This window comes from Neolamprologus multifasciatus, chromosome 3 (assembly GCF_963576455.1).
Source record: "Neolamprologus multifasciatus chromosome 3, fNeoMul1.2, whole genome shotgun sequence".
In the NCBI taxonomy this organism is placed as follows: Eukaryota; Metazoa; Chordata; class Actinopteri; order Cichliformes; family Cichlidae; genus Neolamprologus; species Neolamprologus multifasciatus.
The window spans coordinates 45,105,681-45,129,207 of NC_140441.1; the positions used below are offsets into that span (position 1 = coordinate 45,105,681).

The window sequence follows — 23,527 nt, forward strand, 5'->3', positions numbered from 1 at the left end:
TAGGTTTCACCCGCCGAAAGGGTTTGACAGTCTAATCCACTGTACGGATTTTATAAAAAATACGTGTAATAAGGTTAACCCACTGTAAGGGTTCATAGGACTAATCCGCCGAAAGGATTGTAAAGTAAAACACGTTAAAGGTCTCACCCGCCGTAAGGGTTTAGGAGTGATCCGCCGTAAGGATCTGCGCGACTGTGTATAAATGTCTGTTTTCTGTGTGTCGGAAGTAAGTTAATTTTTTTGACAGCACATTAAGTTGCTGAACTACTTCCATTTTTACTGTCTTTTTATTTACTGTAAGGAGCTCAAGTACTGGTGACAAAGGGGAAAGGTTGGGTTTCATCCCATAAAACTGCCACCGCTTCCTGATTAGCAGGGAGTAGAAGGGCGTGTCAGCAACCACCCCCGCGTCTCGTGCCAGAGACGGCTCTGCAGTTGTGTGATAATGGGTAATCAGCCCACCAAACTCACTGCTGACGAGCAGTGGCTAGAGGAAAAATGTCCAGGCGCCGGACAAATTAGTGTTTATACATGGAGATCAAAGTAGTTTAAAGTAGTTTAAAAAGGGTTGGAAACAGACCCGACTGAATAATGAAAAATAAACGAACGGCAAAATTAAATTACAACTTATCTTTAATGTATTCATACTAATAATAGCAAGGATAACAACCTGTAAATTGGTGTTAATGATAAAATAATATTAATATGAAGAGGCACCTCAGTCAGTTATGATGCGAGGTAGATAATTGTTGAAAGTAATCTGCATTAAGCTTAGGGTTGCTCAAATTCAGTACAATGACAGTAGATGAAGTAAAATAGGTAAATATTTGAACTAATTAAGTGCATAGAGGCACTTGACCTGCTTGAAAACCTGTCATCCTGGATGAGACTTTGCTGAGATATAGAGCAAACCTATAAAAACAACTAATATGCTGAACCCTGTATGAAACAGCTGAAAACTACATGACGGAGAAGCTGAATTGAATATGAAAGTGCAAGTCTTTGCCACTGTGGGGCAAAGCACGCAACCACTGTGTGAGGTTACGTTTTGGTTTTTTCTGAGCTGATGAACAAGCTACACATTATCAGATCAGGAGCTGGCTGAGAACTCTTCAAAGAGAGGGAAACAGAACTATGATAACTGTGATAACTGGAATGTGCAGAGTTTCCGTGAGCAGTTTTCCTGCATCTTGACTCATGTGTGTAGAGTATTCATAACATCATGTTTTTGTTTATTTGTTTTGGAGGGTTGAAAAATAGTTAAATAAACTTGTGATCATATTTATGGATCACGATAGCACATGCCATTGGCCAAATGATTTATTTACGCAGATGAAAAAAGTGAGTGTGAATGCGTCTGATGTCACAGTGTTTTTGTGCGCTGTGTAAAAGTAATTGCCTCTGATTGTGAGAGCGGTGATTCTGCAGGTCACCAGCTATTGTAAAGAAAAAAAAAAAAGAGTAAAAAATAGACAAAATTTACATTGTAGATGAAAAATAATCTTAGGAAAAAGGTTTTGTGTTGCTCAGCCAAGAGCAACTACAATCTCATTTTCTGCTTTTAAGAAAGGGCAGTTCACAAAAACAGAGAGAGAGAGTTGTGTGTGTTGGTTAAGCAGTGATAATAATAATGAACATGTCTTAGTTTGTCACTTTCAGGTGACAAGCAGACCTGAATCAATTTTCCACATGCAGCGGTCGGAAGAAAGTTATAGTTTAACATCATTAGAAACATTCAGGCCAAGTTTCTGGCTAACTTATTTACAGCACCATGTGTCTCTTAAACTCACAAGCGAGCTCTCACTCCTCCCTGAAGACAAGGAATGCAGCTCCAAAGAGCAATGACATGGCAGATAAAGAGACAGCAGCAAAGTCCTGGGCAAAGAGTCCCAGCAAGCAGCAGCAGTGTGGACAAATAGCATCAGAGAAGAAGAGCAAACCCATCATCCTGCCTGATTGGATGAATGGCACTGTGTTTCCAACAAGCTGCAAATTCACTGTGCATGTGACAAGAACATTTGAGGAGAACTGAGGAGACTGTTGGAGTTTGACATTTGCCACTTTTGGAGAAAATGGCAAGAAGAGACAGTGAAACACAAGACAAAGCTGAAGGAGAACTGCCTGCTATTGGACTGTTGAAGTGGGAGAGGACAACAGAGTGAGAGCAGTGGTGAGAACACATAGGAATTTTGTTGTTTAATCTGGGAAATCAAAATTTGGGTTAGCAAACCTGGGGAAAACAAAACTGACTGCTTAAGTGGGAAAATTGTGAAGGAGTCTGAAACACTGCAAAAAGAAACATACAAAATCACACACACAAGCAGAACATGCATTAACCCTACTAACACAAACACAAGAGAGCTCATGAAGATTAGACAACATCTTAAGCATGTGAGTCTGTTTACCATCTTGTCCAAGTCACTTAGTGTGATGCAAAGATCAGTGGACTCATAGCACATTAGTTACAAATGATTAAATAATAGCTGAGAAATGTGTAGGAAAGGCAGCTTTAAGAACATGCCCTGCTGGATATGCAGCTCCACAGACATGCATTAAACCTGCCTAATAACACAAAAACACATGCAATGAAAATTAGCTTGTTATCTCTCATCAAGTGTTAAAATAGTGTGAATTTAATAGACACTTGTTATCAAATGCTGAATTTATCCAATAATAAAAAAAAATTGACTCTCTAGGTTGCAGGACAACAGTTTAACTTTTGTGGGGAAAAAAAAAAAAAAAAAAAAAAAAAGATTCTGGTTTGACCACCCAGAAATCAGACAATAAATTTAGTTGTTAATACAGTAAATTGGGAGATGCTTCCTGCTTGATTGATGCAGCACAAGTAATTTACTGTATGAGGGAAATTCTATTTTTGTGATAACATTTTGAATATGCATTTCTGTTGTCCTGTCATCTTAGTGGGTTAATAGCTGATATGCAAATTAGTTGATCGTTCTTAGATTGAGGAAAGGTGACTGAATCTTAGCACGAGTGAATGAGATGTGTTGGAGTTTGTTAGAGTGGAGACTCTAAAACACTGAGTTTCCTGTTTTGATGTGCGAGTGAATCCTGTACCTAGATACACAACTCTGAATACGTCAGAACAAACTTCTTTTGTGAAGTGCATGACAACATGTCACATGTTTTATGATGACAGGAAAAAAAAAGGAAAACTGAATAAAATGGGTGTGTGTGGCCTAAATGAGTGAGAAGCACAGATCTGGGGATTAAACTCATAGCTAATAATATATTAGGCTTATGTTGTGTATTGTGCAGCTGATGGTTGGTTCGGAGTGAATCTAGCTGATGATTTTTCTTTTGTTGTGAAGTTGAGCCTGCCAATCAGTATGATGGTATGATAAACCATGCTAATGGTATGATTTACCCTCCTGAGATGAGGAGCTTGTGTCATGACTTAACAAGGCCTTTTTATTTTGTTACTTTCACAGTGCACTGAAAGTTTTGTTCGATAATCTCTGTTTGAGCAGATCCGCACGATTAGAAGCGCTATACGATACGTCGTCAAGAAAATTGTTACAAGTGAGTTTCTCCACATTGAAATGGGCTCAGGAGAAAGCCACTTATTTGGGACAATTAGAAAATGAGAGTCCCTGCCTAAAAAGGATTCAGCGAGGTAATCCGATCTAAAATTCTTCTTTTTTCTTTTGAAATGACGTCATTTTGCTGAGGGTGGAAATCAAATGCGGTGATAGTTTCCACTATCAGCAAAGAAAGAAAGAATGGATGAATGAATGAATAAATGGAAATAAAAACAAACTGACTGACTGATAAAACCTGACAAGACTTGACTACGACTCAAAGTTAACCTCCACCTAGACAGGACAAAAGGGTGGATGAATTTGTGTGTTTCTTTTTACAGGAGCAGAAAGATGACAGCAACATCCGAGGTTGCATACCGATTTAACTTTTAAATGCCACTTTCTGTGTTTGCGAATCTACCATTCATGGGTTTGTGTTGCTCACAGAGATTACTGTGAGAAAGAGTGTATACACCCGCGCAGCGCTAACATTTACATTTTCTTCTCTACAGCATTACAGTTCTTCATGTGGTTTGATCATGTGATTTGTAACAGGACAACTAGTTAATGTTTTTCTACTACAAGATTTCTGGGTTTATGTGTGAAGAAACTGTGCTTACAGGTTATGAGTGGTGATGCTGTTACACTGTGTTTTAGGGAAAATGTGAAGGTTATTTTGATTTCACTTCCAGATCTTGTTTTTCAGGCCATGATGGTGTGTATGCAGGCTCCTGGCGGAGCCAGTTTTTAAGCAAACTTAATATGCAAATCACACTAACATCTTTTACTGCAGGATTATAGGTCCGAGGTGGTGCTGCTCCAGAGGGGGAGATGCCCTGATGTTGCCTGGGACATGATCTAGCTAACCTTTTTCTTTAAGACAGGAATCTGGTTTTGATGAGTTGACTCATGGGAGTGTCCATGCGTCAAGAGGAGGGGCCCAGGATTAACATGAAACAATGAATTAACATTAAACTATATTTTATATGATTTTTGCAGCAATTTGTGTGATTAATAGTTCATTCAACGGGTATCAAACCTATGCAAGTGGTGCAACCATGTTCAGATGAGGCTTTGATGGCCTATAAGTGAAGTTCACTGAACTAAAGAATGTGGTTTGATGATTGTTGACATGCTCTCCAAATAGAAGTTTTTCCTCCTAGCAAGGAAATACAGGTGCAGCAGTCATCTCCTGAGAAATCTTCAGAGGCCCGGTGAGAAGCAAGAACCATTCCAGGCATAGCTGACAGCCCAGGCAGTGGTTGAGGTCAAAGGTCGAGCTGGTTGGGGCCCATCATGAGATCAGACTTCGGAGCCACAGCAAGGACCACGAAGCTGCGTTGGAATGAGAACTGTGCCAAGGGGGATTTCCAGAGAACAGACGGGCACCTGAAGGATGAGGGGGGCGTGCCAAGCTCCATCGACAGCGCAGAGGGAGTCCGAGGATGACATCATGATTCTGTGAAAAGCACAGGAACCAGAAGCTATGGTGGTGATGACAGCAGTTTCCTATGAACATCACCTAATGCTGTGTCACTGTACTGTGCATACGATGACACTCTGAAGACTGCTGGGATCATAACAGCAGTAAGATAACTGGACCCAGCACCCTTTCTACAGAGGGGTTTTTTCTGCAGTAGAAGAGTCATAAGTATTCCTATCACAGGACAGAAAGTTCTCCACGCCCTATTCCCATGAATAGGGACTGGAAAACATGCTGGAAAAAGATTCGGCTTGTTCCTCAATGCATTTGCAAGGTCAACGAGGGACATAACCAAGAAATGGACGCTCTCCGAATTGCTCTAATGCAATATCGTGTAGCACTGGACATGATCCTGGCTGAGAAAGGAGGATTGTGTGTCTTTCAACACCATGTGCTGCACCTACATACCAGATAATGTACATTCTTTAAACATGGCTTCAGATTCTAAAGAGACTGTTGATCGGCGTTGGAGTTTTCCTGGTTTTATTTTACTTTATTATATTTTATTTTATTTTGCTTTTCTTTACTTGTGTTATACCTTGTTTAAAGGCTGTAATTTCACAGATGATAAGTTCATCACTCACGCAGATGTACCACAAACTGATGAAGATTATGAAGACTTCTTTTTCTATTTGTTAAATGAAGATGAAGTGCAACTAATTATGTAGTAACTGAAAATGTGAAAAACAAGTAGTTACTTACTGATGACTATGATGTAGACTCTGATACAAGTATTTAAGTTGCCTATAAAAATCAGCAAATGCATTCTATGATGAACTAACTGAAAATACATGTTGTAAGAAGTTATGTCCTGATAAATGATAGGTGTTTTGCCGTACAATTTAAATTGCTAAAAACAGGCTGGAATGTGAAAAGATTTTACCTTATTACCTTTATGTTTAAGCTTATTTAAATTGCACAGTAATGCCTGTACATAGCGTGTCAGCAAATTCTTCAGCTGCAACAAAGTGATCACATGAGGAAGTTGCTCAAGTTTAGACAACACCCACGTGTATTGTTCTAACCCACTACAAGATCGTTAATCAACTTGTCCATCTTCGTCTTGCAAGCTTGCATCCTGTGCAGCCTCTATGCAAGCAGCAGATAAGAAGTTGTTTTTTTCCTAACTTGTACTCCACCCATGAGTGTTACGTGAGAGGACAGTATATAATAAACTCTGAGCGAAAGCCTGGCGCGCTTTGCCTACACTTTCTGTAGTTGACGGAAGGTGTCAGGTAATCGTCCATGTGCATGAATTAACTCTGGGCCCGTGATTCTTTGCTTTTCTGAGGTTTTTCTCCTAACACTGAGTCTTTGGGTTAGGGTATTAGGCAAGCATGCAGGTAGGGTTATAGGATTGTGTTCGTAACTTCAGGTACTGGCCACCTCATCACTTGATTCCATAAATTGGCACATTGTGCTGTGGGCAGCAGCTTACGGCCATACCACCCTGAGCACGCCTGACCTCGTCTGATCTCAGAAGTTAAGCAGGGCTGGGCTTGGTTAGTACTTGGATGGGAGACTGCCTGGGAATACCTGGTGCTGTAAGCCTTTCATTTTCATGTCATTGAACTGCTTTTGATCCAGAGAAGGGGTGTATTACAGTTTTTTCTGAATGCTTAAACCCTAACTGTGATTCTTATAGCACAATTCCTAAAACTATTAACACTTATAGCAAAACCACTCACTGAGTTTGCAAAACTAAAAGCACAAACACTGCTTTGCACTCAGTTTGCAATTTTGTAACACACACTTTGCAAAACTGTAGGCACAACTCACTGCTTACACTCAATTACCAAATTTCCAACACACTCCTAGCAAAATTATACACATGTATGGCTATCATTAACACTATTTTGCCAACTGTCTGGCACACTTTCACATGTGAAAACTGTTTTAGATAATTAGTCCACTTTGCAATCAGCCTAAGCACTATAAACAGGCCACAGGTAAGCTGTCTATGTGGAGTACAATGGAAGGAGCAGTAAGAGTGAGAAGAGTGAGAATCAGAGGAGGCCGAGGGAGAGGACGTGGAGGTGAAGAAGTTGGAGGAAGAGGACGTGGAGGTGAAGAAGCAAGAGGGTTAGAGGAAGTTAGAGGAAGAGGACAAAGAGGAGCAAGAAGAGGACGAGGAGGGGAAAGAGGAAGGGTAAGAAGAGTAAGAAACAGAATAACTGATGACATCAGGGCTACAATAGTGGACCATGTCATCAACCATGGGATGACCCTGAGGGAAGCTGGCCAACGGGTTCAGCCTAAACTGAGCCGCTACACTGTGGCAAGCATCATTAGGACATTTCGAAATGAGAATCGGTAAGTACTTTGTAGCACTGCCATACTCTAATGAGAAACACAACAGTACCATACATGCAAAAATACTGAAATTGTTACTTTACAGAATTGCTAGACGTCCAGATGTTGGGGGCAGAGGCAGAATGTTCAATTGACATCTGTACACAGAGAAAGCAAAAGCCAGATGTGTTTTGTATTCATACCATCAGTGTGCAGTTGGCGCATTGTGTGCTTAGTAGATGATGGCTTGTGTGTACTGTTTGATACGAAAACACCATTTTTACGAAGGTATGAAGAGTTAATCTAGCTGTGTTCGCTTTTGCAAGAGAACTACAATGTTTTGATAATTGGGTGACAGGTTTTCTTATTTGTGTGTAGAGTTTTGCAAAAATAGCCAATAGTTACAAAAAATGTGCTTAAGCAATCAGAAAAAATTGTAAAAGACCCAAAGCAGCTGCCCATTAATGAGGGCACATTAAGGACATTGCTTTCGGCTGTTTTCACCAATGTCTTGTTCTGCTGGCTGAGGCCACCTACAACACAGCAGGGCCAGTGCTGCTGGCCGAGGCTAACTACACCACACCAGGCCCTGTGCTGGTTCCTGAGGCCATCTTCAAAAATCCAGGGCCTGTGCTGCTGGATAAATGCTAAACTGAGTCTTTGGGTTAGGGTATTAGGCAAGCATGCAGGTAGGGTTAAACGATTGTCTTTGTAACTTCAGGTACTGGCCACCTCATCACTTGATTCCATAAATTGACACATTCTCCTATGGGCAGCAGCTTACGACCATACCACCCTGCGCACGCCTGACCTCGTCTGATCTCGGAAGCTAAGCAGGGCTGTGCTTGGTTAGTACTTGGATGGGAGACTGCCTGGGAATGCCTGGTGCTGTAAGCCTTTCATGTCATTGAACTGCTTTTGATCCAGAGAAGGGGTGTATTAAAAGACCCAAAGCAGCTGCCCATTAATGAGGGCACATTAACGACATTGCTTTTGGCTGTTTTCACCAATGTCTTGTTCTGCTGGCTGAGGCCACCTACAACACACCAGGGCCAGTGCTGATGGCCGAGGCTAACTACACCACACCAGGCCCTGTGCTGGTTTCTGAGGCCATCTTCAAAAATCCAGGGCCTGTGCTGCTGGATAAATGCTAAACTGAGTCTTTGGGTTAGGGTATTAGGCAAGCATGCAGGTAGGGTTATAGGATTGTGTTCGTAACTTCAGGTACTGGCCACCTCATCACTTGATTCCATAAATTGACACATTGTGCTGTGGGCAGCTGCTTACGGCCATACCACCCTGAGCACGCCTGACCTCGTCTGATCTCGGAAGCTAAGCAGGGCTGGGCTTGGTTGGTACTTGGATGGGAGACTGCCTGGGAATACCTGGTGCTGTAAGCCTTTCCTTTTCATGTCATTGAACTGCTTTTGATCCAGAGAAGGGGTGTATTAAAAGACCCAAATCAGCTGCCCATTAATGAGGGCACATTAACGACATTGCTTTTGGCTGTTTTCACCAATGTCTTGTTCTGCTGGCTGAGGCCACCCACAACACACCAGGGCCAGTGCTGCTGGCCAAGGCTAACTAAACCACATCAGGCCCTGTGCTGGTTCCTGAGGCCATCTTCAAAAATCCAGGGCCTGTGCTGCTGGATAAATGCTAAACTGAGTTTTTGGGTTAGGGTATTAGGCAAGCATGCAGGTAGGGTTATAGGATTGTGTTCGTAACTTCAGGTACTGGCCACCTCATCGCTTGATTCCATAAATTGACACATTGTGCTGTGGGCAGCAGCTTACGGCCATACCACCCTGAGCACGCCTGACCTCGTCTGATCTCGGAAGCTAAGCAGGGCTGGGCTTGGTTAGTACTTGGATGGGAGAATACCTGGTGCTATAAGTCTTTCATTTTCATGTCATTGAACTGCTTTTGATCCAGAGAAGGGGTGTATTAAAAGACCCAAAGCAGCTGCCCATTAATGAGGGCACATTAACGACATTGCTTTTGGCTTTTTTCACCAATGTCTTGTTCTGCTGGCTGAGGCCACCTACAACACACCAGCGCCAGTGCTGCTGGCCGAGGCTAACTACACCACACCAGGCCCTGTGCTGGTTCCTCAGGCCATCTTCAAAAATCCAGGGCCTGTGCTGCTGGATAAATGCTAAACTGAGTCTTTGGGTTAGGGTATTAGGCAAGCATGCAGGTAGGGTTATAGGATTGTGTTCGTAACTTCAGGTACTGGCCACCTCATCACTTGATTCCATAAATTGACACATTGTGCTGTGGGCAGCAGCTTACGGCCATACCACCCTGAGCACGCCTGACCTCGTCTGATCTCGGAAGCTAAGCAGGGCTGGGCTTGGTTAGTACTTGGATGGGAGACTGCCTGGGAATACCTGGTGCTGTAAGCCTTTCCTTTTCATGTCATTGAACTGCTTTTGATCCAGAGAAGGGGTGTATTAAAAGACCCAAAGCAGCTGCCCATTAATGAGGGCACATTAACGACATTGCTTTTGGCTGTTTTCACCAATGTCTTGTTCTGCTGGCTGAGGCCACCCACAACACACCAGTGCCAGTGCTGCTGGCCGAGGCTAACTACACCACACCAGGCCCTGTGCTGGTTCCTGAGGCCATCTTCAAAAATCCAGGGCCTGTGCTGCTGGATAAATGCTAAACTGAGTCTTTGGGTTCGGGTATTAGGCAAACATGCAGGTAGGGTTATAGGACTGTGTTCGTAACTTCAGGTACTGGCCACCTTATAACTTGATTCCATAAATTGACACATTGTGCTGTGGGCAGTAGCTTACGGCCATACCACCCTGAGCACGCCTGACCTCGTCTGATCTCGGAAGCTTAGCAGGGCTGGGCTTGGTTAGTACTTGGATGGGAGACTGCCTGGGAATACCTGGTGCTGTAAGCCTTTCATTTTCATGTCATTGAACTGCTTTTGATCCAGAGAAGGGGTGTATTAAAAGACCCAAAGCAGCTGCCCATTAATGAGGGCACATTAACGACATTGCTTTTGGCTGTTTTCACCAATGTCTTGTTCTGCTGGCTGAGGCCACCTACAACACACCAGGGCCAGTGCTGCTGGCCGAGGCTAACTACACCACACCAGGCCCTGTGCTGGTTCCTGAGGCCATCTTCAAAAATCCAGGGCCTGTGCTGCTGGATAAATGCTAAACTGAGTCTTTGGGTTAGGGTATTAGGCAAGCATGCAGGTAGGGTTATAGGATTGTGTTCGTAACTTCAGGTACTGGCCACCTCATCACTTGATTCCATAAATTGACACATTGTGCTGTGGGCAGCAGCTTGCGGCCATACCACCCTGAACACCCCTGACCTTGTCTGATCTTGGAAGCTATGCAGGGCTGGGCTTGGTTAGTACTTGGATGGTGTAATGGTTCTTTTTGATTTGGAAGGAAAAGTAAGCGCAGACAGAGTCCTAGGGAGTGTCCAAAAAGTGATTTATTAAACACACACGTATTACAGAGTGCGGGAGGCCGGTCTCCCCTTTCTGTTCGCTACAACAAGCTTTATAGCCTTTATGACGTCAGAACAATTCCTGGAAGTCATCTTCTTCAGAAGAACAACAACCCTTTCCCGGACTTGAAACTAGATGTTTCCCATATATAGTCTGCTAACATATCAACTGTGTACTCGAGTGTGAAAGTGTGATTTATCATATGTCCCCGGCCACCGAAAGTTCAGCGTCCTTATTTGACTTACTGTGAATGTGTTTGATTCTGCGTGCTGTGGCCAATATACTAAGTGGTAAATGATACATGATAATAAGGATGATAACCGAATAATGACAATGATAAGTGATGCAGACTAATGAAGTAATGATGAAATAATGATTGTGCATGTGAATAATAACATAGTGACAGAAAAATAACATTCCTTTACGTGACAATGGGAGACTGCCTGGGAATACCTGGTGCTGTAAGCCTTTCATTTTCATGTCATTGAACTGCTTTTGATCCAGAGAAGGGGTCTATTAAAAGACCCAAAGCAGCTGCCCATTAATGAGGGCACATTAACGACATTGCTTTTGGCTGTTTTCACCAATGTCTTGTTCTGCTGGCTGAGGCCACCTACACCACACCAGGCCCTGTGCTGGTTCCTGAGGCCATCTTCAAAAATCCAGGGCCTGTGCTTCTGGATAAATGCTAAACTGAGTCTTTGGGTTAGGGTATTAGGCAAGCATGCAGGTAGGGTTATAGGATTGTGTTCGTAACTTCAGGTACTGGCCACCTCATCACTTGATTCCATAAATTGACACATTGTGCTGAGGGCAGCAGCTTACGGCCATACCACCCTGAGCACGCCTGACCTCGCCTGATCTCGGAAGCTAAGCAGGGCTGGGCTTGGTTAGTACTTGGATGGGAGACTGCCTGGGAATACCTGGTGCTGTAAGCCTTTCATTTTCATGTCATTGAACTGCTTTTGATCCAGAGAAGGGGTGTATTAAAAGACCCAAAGCAGCTGCCCATTAATGAGGGCACATTAACGACATTGCTTTTGGCTGTTTTCACCAATGTCTTGTTCTGCTGGCTGAGGCCACCTACAACACACCAGGGCCAGTGCTGCTGGCCGAGGCTAACTACACCACACCAGGCCCTGTGCTGGTTCCTGAGGCCATCTTCAAAAATCCAGGGCCTGTGCTGCTGGATAAATGCTAAACTGAGTCTTTGGGTTAGGGTATTAGGCAAGCATGCAGGTAGGGTTATAGGATTGTGTTCGTAACTTCAGGTACTGGCCACCTCATCACTTGATTCCATAAATTGACACATTGTGCTGAGGGCAGCAGCTTACGGCCATACCACCCTGAGCACGCCTGACCTCGTCTGATCTCGGACGCTAAGCAGGGCTGGGCTTGGTTAGTACTTGGATGGGAGACTGCCTTGGAATACCTGGTGCTGTAAGCCTTTCCTTTTCATGTCATTGAACTGCTTTTGATCCAGAGAAGGGGTGTATTAAAAGACCCAAAGCAGCTGCCCATTAATGAGGGCACATTAACGACATTGCTTTTGGCTGTTTTCACCAATGTCTTGTTCTGCTGGCTGAGGCCACCTACAACACACCAGGGCCAGTGCTGCTGGCCGAGGCTAACTACACCACACCAGGCCCTGTGCTGGTTCCTGAGGCCATCTTCAAAAATCCAGGGCCTGTGCTGCTGGATAAATGCTAAACTGAGTCTTTGGGTTAGGGTATTAGGCAAGCATGCAGGTAGGGTTATAGGATTGTGTTCGTAACTTCAGGTACTGGCCACCTCATCACTTGATTCCATAAATTGGCACATTGTGCTGTGGGCAGCAGCTTACGGCCATATCACCCTGAGCACGCCTGACCTCGTCTGATCTCGGAAGCTAAGCAGGGTTGGGCTTGGTTAGTACTTGGATGGGAGACTGCCCGGGAATACCTGGTGCTGTAAGCCTTTCATTTTCATGTCATTGAACTGCTTTTGATCCAGAGAAGGGGTGTATTGAAAGACCCAAAGCAGCTGCCCATTAATGAGGGCACATTAACGACATTGCTTTTGGCTGTTTTCACCAATGTCTTATTCTGCTGGCTGAGGCCACCTACAACACACCAGGGCCAGTGCTGCTGGCCGAGGCTAACTACACCACACCAGGCCCTGTGCTGGTTCCTGAGGCCATCTTCAAAAATCCAGGGCCTGTGCTGCTGGATAAATGCTAAACTGAGTCTTTGGGTTAGGGTATTAGGCAAGCATGCAGGTAGGGTTATAGGATTGTTTTCGTAACTTCAGGTACTGGCTACCTCATCACTTGATTCCATAAATTGGCACATTGTGCTGTGGGCAGCAGCTTACGGCCATACCACCCTGAGCACGCCTGACCTCGTCTGATCTCGGAAGCTAAGCAGGGCTGGGCTTGGTTAGTACTTGGATGGGAGACTGCCTGGGAATACCTGGTGCTGTATGCCTTCAATTTTCATGTCATTGAACTGCTTTTGATCCAGAGAAGGGGTGTATTAAAACACCCAAAGCAGCTGCCCATTAATGACATTGCTTTTGGCTGTTTTCACCAATGTCTTGTTCTGCTGGCTGAGGCCACCTACAACACACCAGGGCCAGTGCTGCTGGCCGAGGCTAACTACACCACACCAGGCCCTGTGCTGGTTCCTGAGGCCATCTTCAAAAATCCAGGGCCTGTGCTGCTGGATAAATGCTAAACTGAGTCTTTGGGTTAGGGTATTAGGCAAGCATGCAGGTAGGGTTATAGGATTGTGTTCGTAACTTCAGGTACTGGCCACCTCATCACTTGATTCCATAAATTGGCACATTGTGCTGTGGGCAGAAGCTTACGGCCATACCACCCTGAGCACGCCTGACCTCGTCTGATCTCGGAAGCTAAGCAGGGTTGGGCTTGGTTAGTACTTGGATGAAGACTGCCTGGGAATACCTGGTGCTGTAAGCCTTTCCTTTTCATGTCATTGAACTGCTTTTGATCCAGAGAAGGGGTGTATTAAAAGACCCAAAGCAGCTGCCCATTAATGAGGGCACATTAACGACATTGCTTTTGGCTGTTTTCACCAATGTCTTGTTCTGCTGGCTGAGGCCACCTACAACACACCAGGGCCAGTGCTGCTGGCCGAGGCTAACTACACCACACCAGGCCCTGTGCTGGTTCCTCAGGCCATCTTCAAAAATCCAGGGCCTGTGCTGCTGGATAAATGCTAAATTGAGTCTTTGGGTTAGGGTATTAGGCAAGCATGCAGGTAGGGTTATAGGATTGTGTTCGTAACTTCAGGTACTGGCCATCTCATCACTTGATTCCATAAATTGACACATTGTGCTGAGGGCAGCAGCTTACGGCCATACCACCCTGAGCACGCCTGACCTCGTCTGATCTCGGAAGCTAAGCAGGGCTGGGCTTGGTTAGTACTTGGATGGGAGACTGCCTGGGAATACCTGGTGCTGTAAGCCTTTCATTTTCATGTCATTGAACTGCTTTTGATCCAGAGAAGGGGTGTATTGAAAGACCCAAAGCAGCTGCCCATTAATGAGGGCACATTAACGACATTGCTTTTTCTGTTTTCATCAATGGCTTGTTCTGCTGGCTGAGGCCACCTACAACACACCAGGCCCTGTGCTGGTTCCTGAGGCCATCTTCAAAAATCCAGGGCCTGTGCTGCTGGATAAATGCTAAACTGAGTGTTTCGGTTAGGGTATTAGGCAAGCATGCAGGTAGGGTTATAGGATTGTGTTCGTAACTTCAGGTACTGGCCACCTCATCACTTGATTCCATAAATTGACACATTCTCCTATGGGTAGCAGCTTACGGCCATACCACCCTGAGCACGCCTGATCTCGGAAGCTAAGCAGGGCTGGGCTTGGTTAGTACTTGGATGGGAGACTGCCTGGGAGTACCTGGTGCTGTAAGCCATTCATGTCATTGAACTGCTTTTGATCCAGAGAAGGGGTGTATTAAAAGACCCAAAGCAGCTGCCCATTAATGAGGGCACATTAACGACATTGCTTTTGGCTGTTTTCACCAATGTCTTGTTCTGCTGGCTGAGGCCACCTACAACACACCAGGGCCAGTGCTGCTGGCCGAGGCTAACTACACCACACCAGGCCCTGTGCTGGTTCCTGAGGCCATCTTCAAAAATCCAGGGCCTGTGCTGCTGGATAAATGCTAAACTGAGTCTTTGGGTTAGGGTATTAGGCAAGAATGCAGGTAGGGTTATAGGATTGTGTTCGTAACTTCAGGTACTGGCCACCTCATCACTTGATTCCATAAATTGACACATTGTGCTGTGGGCAGCAGCTTACGGCCATACCACCCTGAGCACGCCTGACCTCGTCTGATCTCGGACGCTAAGCAGGGCTGGGCTTGGTTAGTACTTGGATGGGAGACTGCCTTGGAATACCTGGTGCTGTAAGCCTTTCATTTTCATGTCATTGAACTGCTTTTGATCCAGAGAAGGGGTGTATTAAAAGACCCAAAGCAGCTGCCCATTAATTAGGGCACATTAACGAAATTGCTTTTGGCTATTTTCACCAATGTCTTGTTCTGCTGGCTGAGGCTAACTACACCACACCAGGCCCTGTGCTGGTTCCTGAGGCCATCTTCAAAAATCCAGGGCCTGTGCTGCTGAATAAATGCTAAACTGAGTCTTTGGGTTAGGGTATTAGGCAAGCATGCAGGTAGGGTTATAGGATTGTGTTCGTAACTTCAGGTACTGGCCACCTCATCACTTGATTCCATAAATTGACACATTGTGCTGATGGGCAGCAGCTTACGGCCATACCACCCTGAGCACGCCTGACCTCGTCTGATCTCGGAAGCTAAGCAGGGCTGGGCTTGGTTAGTACTTGGATGGGAGACTGCCTGGGAATACCTGGTGCTGTAAGCCTTTCATTTTCATGTCATTGAACTGCTTTTGATCCAGAGAAGGGGTGTATTAAAAGACCCAAAGCAGCTGCCCATTAATGAGGGCACATTAACGACATTGCTTTTGGCTGTTTTCACCAATGTCTTGTTCTGCTGGCTGAGGCCACCTACAACACACCAGGGCCAGTGCTGCTGGCCGAGGCTAACTACACCACACCAGGCCCTGTGCTGGTTCCTGAGGCCATCTTCAAAAATCCAGGGCCTGTGCTGCTGGATAAATGCTAAACTGAGTCTTTGGGTTAGGGTATTAGGCAAGCATGCAGGTAGGGTTATAGGATTGTGTTCGTAACTTCAGGTACTGGCCACCTCATCACTTGATTCCATAAATTGACACATTGTGCTGTGGGCAGCAGCTTACGGCCATACCACCCTGAGCACGCCTGACCTCGTCTGATCTCGGAAGCTAAGCAGGGCTTGGGCTTGGTTAGTACTTGGATGGAGACTGCCTGGGAATACCTGGTGCTGTAAGCCTTTCATTTTCATGTCATTGAACTGCTTTTGATCCAGAGAAGGGGTGTATTGAAAGACCCAAAGCAGCTGCCCATTAATGAGGGCACATTAACGACATTGCTTTTGGCTGTTTTCACCAATGTCTTGTTCTGCTGGCTGAGGCCACCTACAACACACCAGGGCCAGTGCTGCTGGCCGAGGCTAACTACACCACACCAGGCCCTGTGCTGGTTCCTGAGGCCATCTTCAAAAATCCAGGGCCTGTGCTGCTGGATAAATGCTAAACTGAGTCTTTGGGTTAGGGTATTAGGCAAGCATGCAGGTAGGGTTATAGGATTGTGTTCGTAACTTCAGGTACTGGCCACCTCATCACTTGATTCCATAAATTGACACATTGTGCTGTGGGCAGCAGCTTACGGCCATACCACCCTGAGCACGCCTGACCTCGTCTGATCTCGGAAGCTAAGCAGGGCTGGGCTTGGTTAGTACTTGGATGGGAGACTGCCTGGGAATACCTGGTGCTGTAAGCCTTTAATTTTCATGTCATTGAACTGCTTTTGATCCAGAGAAGGGGTATTAAAAGACCCAAAGCAGCTGCCCATTAATGAGGGCACATTAACGACATTGCTTTTGGCTGTTTTCACCAATGTCTTGTTCTGCTGGCTGAGGCCACCTACAACACACCAGGGCCAGTGCTGCTGGCCGAGGCTAACTACACCACACCAGGCCCTGTGCTGGTTCCTCAGGCCATCTTCAAAAATCCAGGGCCTGTGCTGCTGGATAAATGCTAAACTGAGTCTTTGGGTTAGGGTATTAGGCAAGCATGCAGGTAGGGTTATAGGATTGTGTTCGTAACTTCAGGTACTGGCCACCTCATCACTTGATTCCATAAATTGACACATTGTGCTGAGGGCAGCAGCTTACGGCCATACCACCCTGAGCACGCCTGACCTCGTCTGATCTCAGAAGCTAAGCAGGGCTGGGCTTGGTTAGTACTTGGATGGGAGACTGCCTGGGAATACCTGGTGCTGTAAGCCTTTCATTTTCATGTCATTGAACTGCTTTTGATCCAGAGATGGGGTGTATTGAAAGACCCAAAGCAGCTGCCCATTAATGAGGGCACATTAACGACATTGCTTTTGGCTGTTTTCACCAATGTCTTGTTCTGCTGGCTGAGACCACCTACAACACACCAGGGCCAGTGCTGCTGGCCGAGGCTAACTACACCACACCAGGCCCTGTGCTGGTTCCTGAGGCCATCTTCAAAAATCCAGGGCCTGTGCTGCTGGATAAATGCTAAACTGAGTCTTTGGGTTACGGGTATTAGGCAAGCATGCAGGTAGGGTTATAGGATTGTGTTCGTAACTTCAGGTACTGGCCACCTCATCACTTGATTCCATAAATTGACACATTGTGCTGTGGGCAGCAGCTTACGGCCATACCACCCTGAGCACGCCTGACCTCGTCTGATCTCGGAAGCTAAGCAGGGCTGGGCTTGGTTAGTACTTGGATGGGAAACTGCCTGGGAATACCTGGTGCTGTAAGCCTTTCATTTTCATGTCATTGAACTGCTTTTGATCCAGAGAAGGGGTGTATTAAAAGACCCAAAGCAGCTGCCCATTAATGAGGGCACATTAACGACATTGCTTTTGGCTGTTTTCACCAATGTCTTGTTCTGCTGGCTGAGGCCACCTACAACACACCAGGGCCAGTGCTGCTGGCCGAGGCTAACTACACCACACCAGGCCCTGTGCTGGTTCCTGAGGCCATCTTCAAAAATCCAGGGCCTGTGCTGCTGGATAAATGCTAAACTGAGTCTTTGGGTTAGGGTATTAGGCAAGCATGCAGGTAGGGTTATAGGATTGTGTTCGTAACTTCAGGTACTGGCCACCTCATCACTTGATTCCATAAATTGACACATTGTGCTGTGGGCAGTAGCTTACGGCCATACCACCCTGAGCACGCCTGACCTCGTCTGATCTCGGAAGCTAAGCAGGGCTGGGCTTGGTTAGTACTTGGATGGGAGACTGCCTGGGAATACCTGGTGCTGTAAGCCTTTCATTTTCATGTCATTGAACTGCTTTTGATCCAGAGAAGGGGTGTATTAAAAGACCCAAAGCAGCTGCCCATTAATGAGGGCACATTAACGACATTGCTTTTGGCTGTTTTCACCAATGTCTTGTTCTGCTGGCTGAGGCCACCTACAACACACCAGGGCCAGTGCTGCTGGCCGAGGCTAACTACACCACACCAGGCCCTGTGCTGGTTCCTGAGGCCATCTTCAAAAATCCAGGGCCTGTGCTGCTGGATAAATGCTATAACTGAGTCTTTGGGTTAGGGTATTAGGCAAGCATGCAGGTAGGGTTATAGGATTGTGTTCGTAACTTCAGGTACTGGCCACCTCATCACTTGATTCCATAAATTGACACATTGTGCTGTGGGCAGCAGCTTACGGCCATACCACCCTGAGCACGCCTGACCTCGTCTGATCTCGGAAGCTAAGCAGGGCTGGGCTTGGTTAGTACTTGGATGGGAGACTGCCTGGGAATACCTGGTGCTGTAAGCCTTTCATTTTCATGTCATTGAACTGCTTTTGATCCAGAGAAGGGGTGTATTAAAAGACCCAAAGCAGCTGCCCATTAATGAGGGCACATTAACGACATTGCTTTTGGCTGTTTTCACCAATGTCTTGTTCTGCTGGCTGAGGCCACCTACAACACACCAGGGCCAGTGCTGCTGGCCGAGGCTAACTACACCACACCAGGCCCTGTGCTGGTTCCTGAGGCCATCTTCAAAAATCCAGGGCCTGTGCTGCTGGATAAATGCTAAACTGAGTCTTTGGGTTAGGGTATTAGGCAAGCATGCAGGTAGGGTTATAGGATTGTGTTCGTAACTTCAGGTACTGGCCACTTCATCACTTGATTCCATAAATTGACACATTGTGCTACGGGCAGCAGCTTGCGGCCATACCACCCTGAGCACGCCTGACCTTGTCTGATCTCGGAAGCTAAGCAGGGCTGGGCTTGGTTAGTACTTGGATGGGAGACTGCCTGGGAATACCTGGTGCTGTAAGCCTTTCATTTTCATATCATTGAACTGCTTTTGATCCAGAGAAGGGGTGTATTAAAAGACCCAAAGCAGCTGCCCATTAATGAGGGCACATTAACGACATTGCTTTTGGCTGTTTTTACCAATGTCTTGTTCTGCTGGCTGAGGCCACCTACAACACACCAGGGCCAGTGCTGCTGGCCGAGGCTAACTACACCACACCAGGCCCTGTGCTGGTTCCTCAGGCCATCTTCAAAATTCCAGGGCCCGTGCTGCTGGATAAAGGCTAAACTGAGTCTTTGGGTTAGGGTATTAGGCAAGCATGCAGGTAGGGTTATAGGATTGTGTTCGTAACTTCAGGTACTGGCCACCTTATCACTTGATTCCATAAATTGACATATTGTGCTGTGGGCAGCAGCTTACGGCCATACCACCCTGAGCACGCCTGACCTCGTCTGATCTCGGAAGCTTAGCAGGGCTGGGCTTGGTTAGTACTCGGATGGGAGACTGCCTGGGAATACCTGGTGCTGTAAGCCTTTCATTTTCATGTCATTGAACTGCTTTTGATCCAGAGAAGGGGTGTATTACAGTTTTTTCTGAATGCTTAAACCCTAACTGTGATTCTTATAGCACAATTTCTAAAACTATTACAGTTTTTTCTGAATGCTTAAACCCTAACTGTGATTCTTATAGCACATTTTCTAAAATTATTAATACTTATAGCAAAACCACTCACTGAGTTTGCAAAACTAAAAGCACAAACACTGCTTTGCACTCAGTTTGCCATTTTGTAACACACACTTTGAAAACCTGTAGCTACAATCCACTGCACAGCACTCTTTTTGCAGAACTGTAAACACAACTCACTGCTTTACACTCAATTTCCAAATGATCAACACACTCCTAGCAAAACTATACACATTTATGGCTATTATTTACACTATTATGCCAACTGTCTGGCACACTGTCACATGTAAAAACTTTTTTAGATAATTAGTTCACTTTGCAATCAGCCCAAGCACTATAATACAGGTAAGCTCTGTGTGTGGAGTACAATGGAGGGAGCAGGAAGAGTGAGAAGTAGAGGAGGCCGAGGAAGAGGACGTGGAGGTGAAGAAGTAGGATGAAGAGGACGACAAGGACAAGGAGGAACAAGAGGAGGACGAGGAGGGGGGAGAGGAGGACGAGGAGGGGGGAAGAGGACGAGGAGGGCGCAGAGGAAGGGTAAGAAGAGTAAGAAATAGAATTGCTGATGACATCAGAGCTACAATAGTGGACCATGTAATCAACCGTGGAATGACCCTGAGGGAAGCTGGTCGACGGGTTCAGCCTAACTCGAGCCGCTACACTGTAGCAAGCATCATAAGGACAATTTGAAATGAGAATCGGTTAGTACAGTCACTTTGCACTAAGATTTGTAGCACTGCCATATGCTAATGAGAAACACAACAATACCATAGATGTAAAAATACTGAAATTGTTACTTTACAGAATTGCTAGATGACCAGATGCTGGGGGCAGAGGAAGCCTGTTCACTGCAGACCAAGAAACCCATATAGTCAATATGGCGATTGCAAATAATCCTATACTTGGAAATAAACACTTGTGTTTGTTTTGATGTGTGTAAATAAACACCAGTACTTGAAGTTTGGATCCCTCCATGTTTACAGACCTATGACAAAAGTATGAGCTCAAACTGACATGGCCTAGCTTGTGCACAGAGAAAGCAAAAGCCAGATGTGTTTTGTATTCATACCATCAGTGTGCAGTTGGCGCATTGTGTGCTTAGTAGATGATGGCTTGTGTGTACTGTTTGATACGAAAACACCATTTTTACGAAGGTGTGAAGAGTTAATCTAGCTGTGTTCGCTTTTGCAAGAGAACTACAATGTTTTGATAATTGGGTGACAGGTTTTCTTATTTGTGTGTAGAGTTTTGCAAAAATAGCCAATAGTTACAAAAAATGTGCTTAAGCAATCAGAAAAAACTGTAATACTTATAGCAAAACCACTCACTGAGTTTGCAAAACTAAAAGCACAAACACTGCTTTGCACTTAGTTTGCCATTTTGTAACACACACTTTGCAAACCTGTAGCTACAATCCACTGCACAGCACTCTTTTTGCAGAACTGTAAACACAACTCACTGCTTTACACTCAATTTCCAAATGATCAATGCACTCCTAGCAAAACTATACACATTTAAGGCCATTATTTACACTATTTTGCCAACTGTCTGGCACACTGTCACATGTGAAAACTTTTTTAGATAATTAGTTCACTTTGCAATCAGCCTAAGCACTATAATACAGGTAAGCTCTGTGTGTGGAGTACAATGGAGGGAGCAGGAAGAGTGAGAAGTAGAGGAGGCCGAGGAAGAGGACGTGGAGGTGAAGAAGTAGGAAGAAGAGGACGACAAGGACAAGGAGGAGCAAGATGAGGACGAGGAGGGGGGAGAGGAGGACGAGGAGGGGGGAGAGGAAGGGTAAGAAGAGTAAGAAATAGAATTGCTGATGACATCAGAGCTACAATAGTGGACCATGTAATCAACTGTGGAATGACCCTGAGGGGAGCTGGCCAACGGGTCCAGCCTAACTCAAGCCGCTACACTGTAGCAAGTATCATAAGGATATTTTGAAATTAGAATCGGTTGGTACAGTCACTTTGCACTAAGATTTGTAGCACTGCCATATGCTGATGAGAAACACAACAATACCATAGATGTAAAAATACTGAAATTGTTACTTTACAGAATTGCTAGACGACCACATGCTGGGGCAGAGGAAGCATGTTCACTGCAGACCAAGAAACCCATATAGTCAATATGGCGATTGCAAATAATCCTATACTTGGTAATAAACACTTGTGTTTGTTTTGATGTGTGTGAATAAACACCAGTACTTGAAGTTTGGATCCGTCTATGCTTATGGATCTATGACAAAAGTATGAGCTCAAACTGACATAGCCTACGTTGTGCACAGAGAAAGCAAAAGCCAGATGTGTTTTGTATTCATACCATCAGTGTGCAGTTGGCGCATTGTGTGCTTAGTAGATGATGGCTTGTGTGTACTGTTTGATACGAAAACACCATTTTTACGAAGGTGTGAAGAGTTAATCTAGCTGTGTTCGCTTTTGCAAGAGAACTACAATGTTTTGATAATTGGGTGACAGGTTTTCTTATTTGTGTGTAGAGTTTTGCAAAAAAAGCCAATAGTTACAAAAAATGTGCTTAAGCAATCAGAAAAAACTGTAAAAGACCCAAAGCAGCTGCCCATTAATGAGGGCACATTAACGACATTGCTTTTGGCTGTTTTCACCAATGTCTTGTTCTGCTGGCTGAGGCCACCTACAACACACCAGGGCCAGTGCTGCTGGCCGAGGCTAACTACACCACACCAGGCCCTGTGCTGGTTCCTGAGGCCATCTTCAAAAATCCAGGGCCTGTGCTGCTGGATAAATGCTAAACTGAGTCTTTGGGTTAGGGTATTAGGCAAGCATGCAGGTAGGGTTATAGGATTGTGTTTGTAACTTCAGGTACTGGCCACCTCATCACTTGATTCCATAAATTGACACATTGTGCTGTAGGCAGCAGCTTACGGCCATACCACCCTGAGCACGCCTGACCTCGTCTGATCTCGGAAGCTAAGCAGGGCTGGGCTTGGTTAGTACTTGGATGGGAGACTGCCTGGGAGTACCTGGTGCTGTAAGCCTTTCATGTCATTGAACTGCTTTTGATCCAGAGAAGGGGTGTATTAAAAGACCCAAAGCAGCTGCCCATTAATGAGGGCACATTAACGACATTGCTTTTGGCTGTTTTCACCAATGTCTTGTTCTGCTAGCTGAGGCCACCTACAACACACCAGGGCCAGTGCTGCTGGCCGAGGCTAACTACACCACACCAGGCCCTGTGCTGGTTCCTGAGGCCATCTTCAAAAATCCAGGGCCTGTGCTGCTGGATAAATGCTAAACTGAGTCTTTGGGTTAGGGTATTAGGCAAGCATGCAGGTAGGGTTATAGGATTGTGTTCGTAACTTCAGGTACTGGCCACCTCATCACTTGATTCCATAAATTGACACATTGTGCTGTGGGCAGCAGCTTACGGCCATACCACCCTGAGCACGCCTGAGCACGCCTGATGTCGTCTGATCTCGGACGCTAAGCAGGCCTGGGCTTGGTTAGTACTTGGATGGGAGACTGCCTTGGAATACCTGGTGCTGTAAGCCTTTAATTTTAATGTCATTGAACTGCTTTTGATCCAGAGAAGGGGTGTATTAAAAGACCCAAAGCAGCTTC

At 45.4% G+C, this 23,527-nt stretch overlaps 9 non-coding genes and 16 pseudogenes across 9 annotated transcripts; all 25 read left to right on the forward strand.

Moving 5' to 3' along the window:
- Positions 1–6,457: 6,457 nt before the first annotated feature.
- LOC146523465 (5S ribosomal RNA) lies at positions 6,458–6,576 on the forward strand. The gene has a single exon (XR_014873487.1). It is a non-coding gene; the product is annotated as a 5S ribosomal RNA (ribosomal RNA).
- A 1,519-nt stretch (positions 6,577–8,095) lies between these two features.
- Positions 8,096–8,214, forward strand: LOC146523466 (5S ribosomal RNA; annotated as a pseudogene).
- Positions 8,215–8,598: 384 nt separating this feature from the next.
- On the forward strand, positions 8,599–8,717 carry LOC146523467 (5S ribosomal RNA; annotated as a pseudogene).
- Positions 8,718–9,107: 390 nt separating this feature from the next.
- Positions 9,108–9,216, forward strand: LOC146523468 (5S ribosomal RNA; annotated as a pseudogene).
- A 390-nt stretch (positions 9,217–9,606) lies between these two features.
- Positions 9,607–9,725, forward strand: LOC146523469 (5S ribosomal RNA). Its single transcript, XR_014873541.1, has one exon. It is a non-coding gene; the product is annotated as a 5S ribosomal RNA (ribosomal RNA).
- A 390-nt stretch (positions 9,726–10,115) lies between these two features.
- On the forward strand, positions 10,116–10,234 carry LOC146523470 (5S ribosomal RNA; annotated as a pseudogene).
- A 1,383-nt stretch (positions 10,235–11,617) lies between these two features.
- LOC146523471 (5S ribosomal RNA) lies at positions 11,618–11,736 on the forward strand (annotated as a pseudogene).
- A 390-nt stretch (positions 11,737–12,126) lies between these two features.
- LOC146523472 (5S ribosomal RNA) lies at positions 12,127–12,245 on the forward strand (annotated as a pseudogene).
- Positions 12,246–12,635: 390 nt separating this feature from the next.
- On the forward strand, positions 12,636–12,754 carry LOC146523473 (5S ribosomal RNA; annotated as a pseudogene).
- Positions 12,755–13,144: 390 nt separating this feature from the next.
- Positions 13,145–13,263, forward strand: LOC146523474 (5S ribosomal RNA; annotated as a pseudogene).
- A 376-nt stretch (positions 13,264–13,639) lies between these two features.
- Positions 13,640–13,757, forward strand: LOC146523475 (5S ribosomal RNA; annotated as a pseudogene).
- A 390-nt stretch (positions 13,758–14,147) lies between these two features.
- Positions 14,148–14,266, forward strand: LOC146523476 (5S ribosomal RNA). The gene has a single exon (XR_014873542.1). It is a non-coding gene; the product is annotated as a 5S ribosomal RNA (ribosomal RNA).
- Positions 14,267–14,616: 350 nt separating this feature from the next.
- On the forward strand, positions 14,617–14,725 carry LOC146523477 (5S ribosomal RNA; annotated as a pseudogene).
- Positions 14,726–15,109: 384 nt separating this feature from the next.
- On the forward strand, positions 15,110–15,228 carry LOC146523478 (5S ribosomal RNA; annotated as a pseudogene).
- Positions 15,229–15,580: 352 nt separating this feature from the next.
- Positions 15,581–15,699, forward strand: LOC146523479 (5S ribosomal RNA). Its single transcript, XR_014873467.1, has one exon. It is a non-coding gene; the product is annotated as a 5S ribosomal RNA (ribosomal RNA).
- A 390-nt stretch (positions 15,700–16,089) lies between these two features.
- LOC146523480 (5S ribosomal RNA) lies at positions 16,090–16,208 on the forward strand (annotated as a pseudogene).
- A 390-nt stretch (positions 16,209–16,598) lies between these two features.
- Positions 16,599–16,717, forward strand: LOC146523481 (5S ribosomal RNA). The gene has a single exon (XR_014873468.1). It is a non-coding gene; the product is annotated as a 5S ribosomal RNA (ribosomal RNA).
- Positions 16,718–17,105: 388 nt separating this feature from the next.
- On the forward strand, positions 17,106–17,224 carry LOC146523482 (5S ribosomal RNA). Its single transcript, XR_014873494.1, has one exon. It is a non-coding gene; the product is annotated as a 5S ribosomal RNA (ribosomal RNA).
- A 391-nt stretch (positions 17,225–17,615) lies between these two features.
- On the forward strand, positions 17,616–17,734 carry LOC146523483 (5S ribosomal RNA; annotated as a pseudogene).
- A 390-nt stretch (positions 17,735–18,124) lies between these two features.
- On the forward strand, positions 18,125–18,243 carry LOC146523484 (5S ribosomal RNA). Its single transcript, XR_014873469.1, has one exon. It is a non-coding gene; the product is annotated as a 5S ribosomal RNA (ribosomal RNA).
- A 391-nt stretch (positions 18,244–18,634) lies between these two features.
- On the forward strand, positions 18,635–18,753 carry LOC146523485 (5S ribosomal RNA). The gene has a single exon (XR_014873470.1). It is a non-coding gene; the product is annotated as a 5S ribosomal RNA (ribosomal RNA).
- A 390-nt stretch (positions 18,754–19,143) lies between these two features.
- Positions 19,144–19,262, forward strand: LOC146523486 (5S ribosomal RNA; annotated as a pseudogene).
- A 390-nt stretch (positions 19,263–19,652) lies between these two features.
- On the forward strand, positions 19,653–19,771 carry LOC146523487 (5S ribosomal RNA; annotated as a pseudogene).
- A 3,054-nt stretch (positions 19,772–22,825) lies between these two features.
- LOC146523488 (5S ribosomal RNA) lies at positions 22,826–22,944 on the forward strand. The gene has a single exon (XR_014873482.1). It is a non-coding gene; the product is annotated as a 5S ribosomal RNA (ribosomal RNA).
- A 384-nt stretch (positions 22,945–23,328) lies between these two features.
- LOC146523489 (5S ribosomal RNA) lies at positions 23,329–23,457 on the forward strand (annotated as a pseudogene).
- The last annotated feature ends 70 nt before the right edge of the window (positions 23,458–23,527 follow it).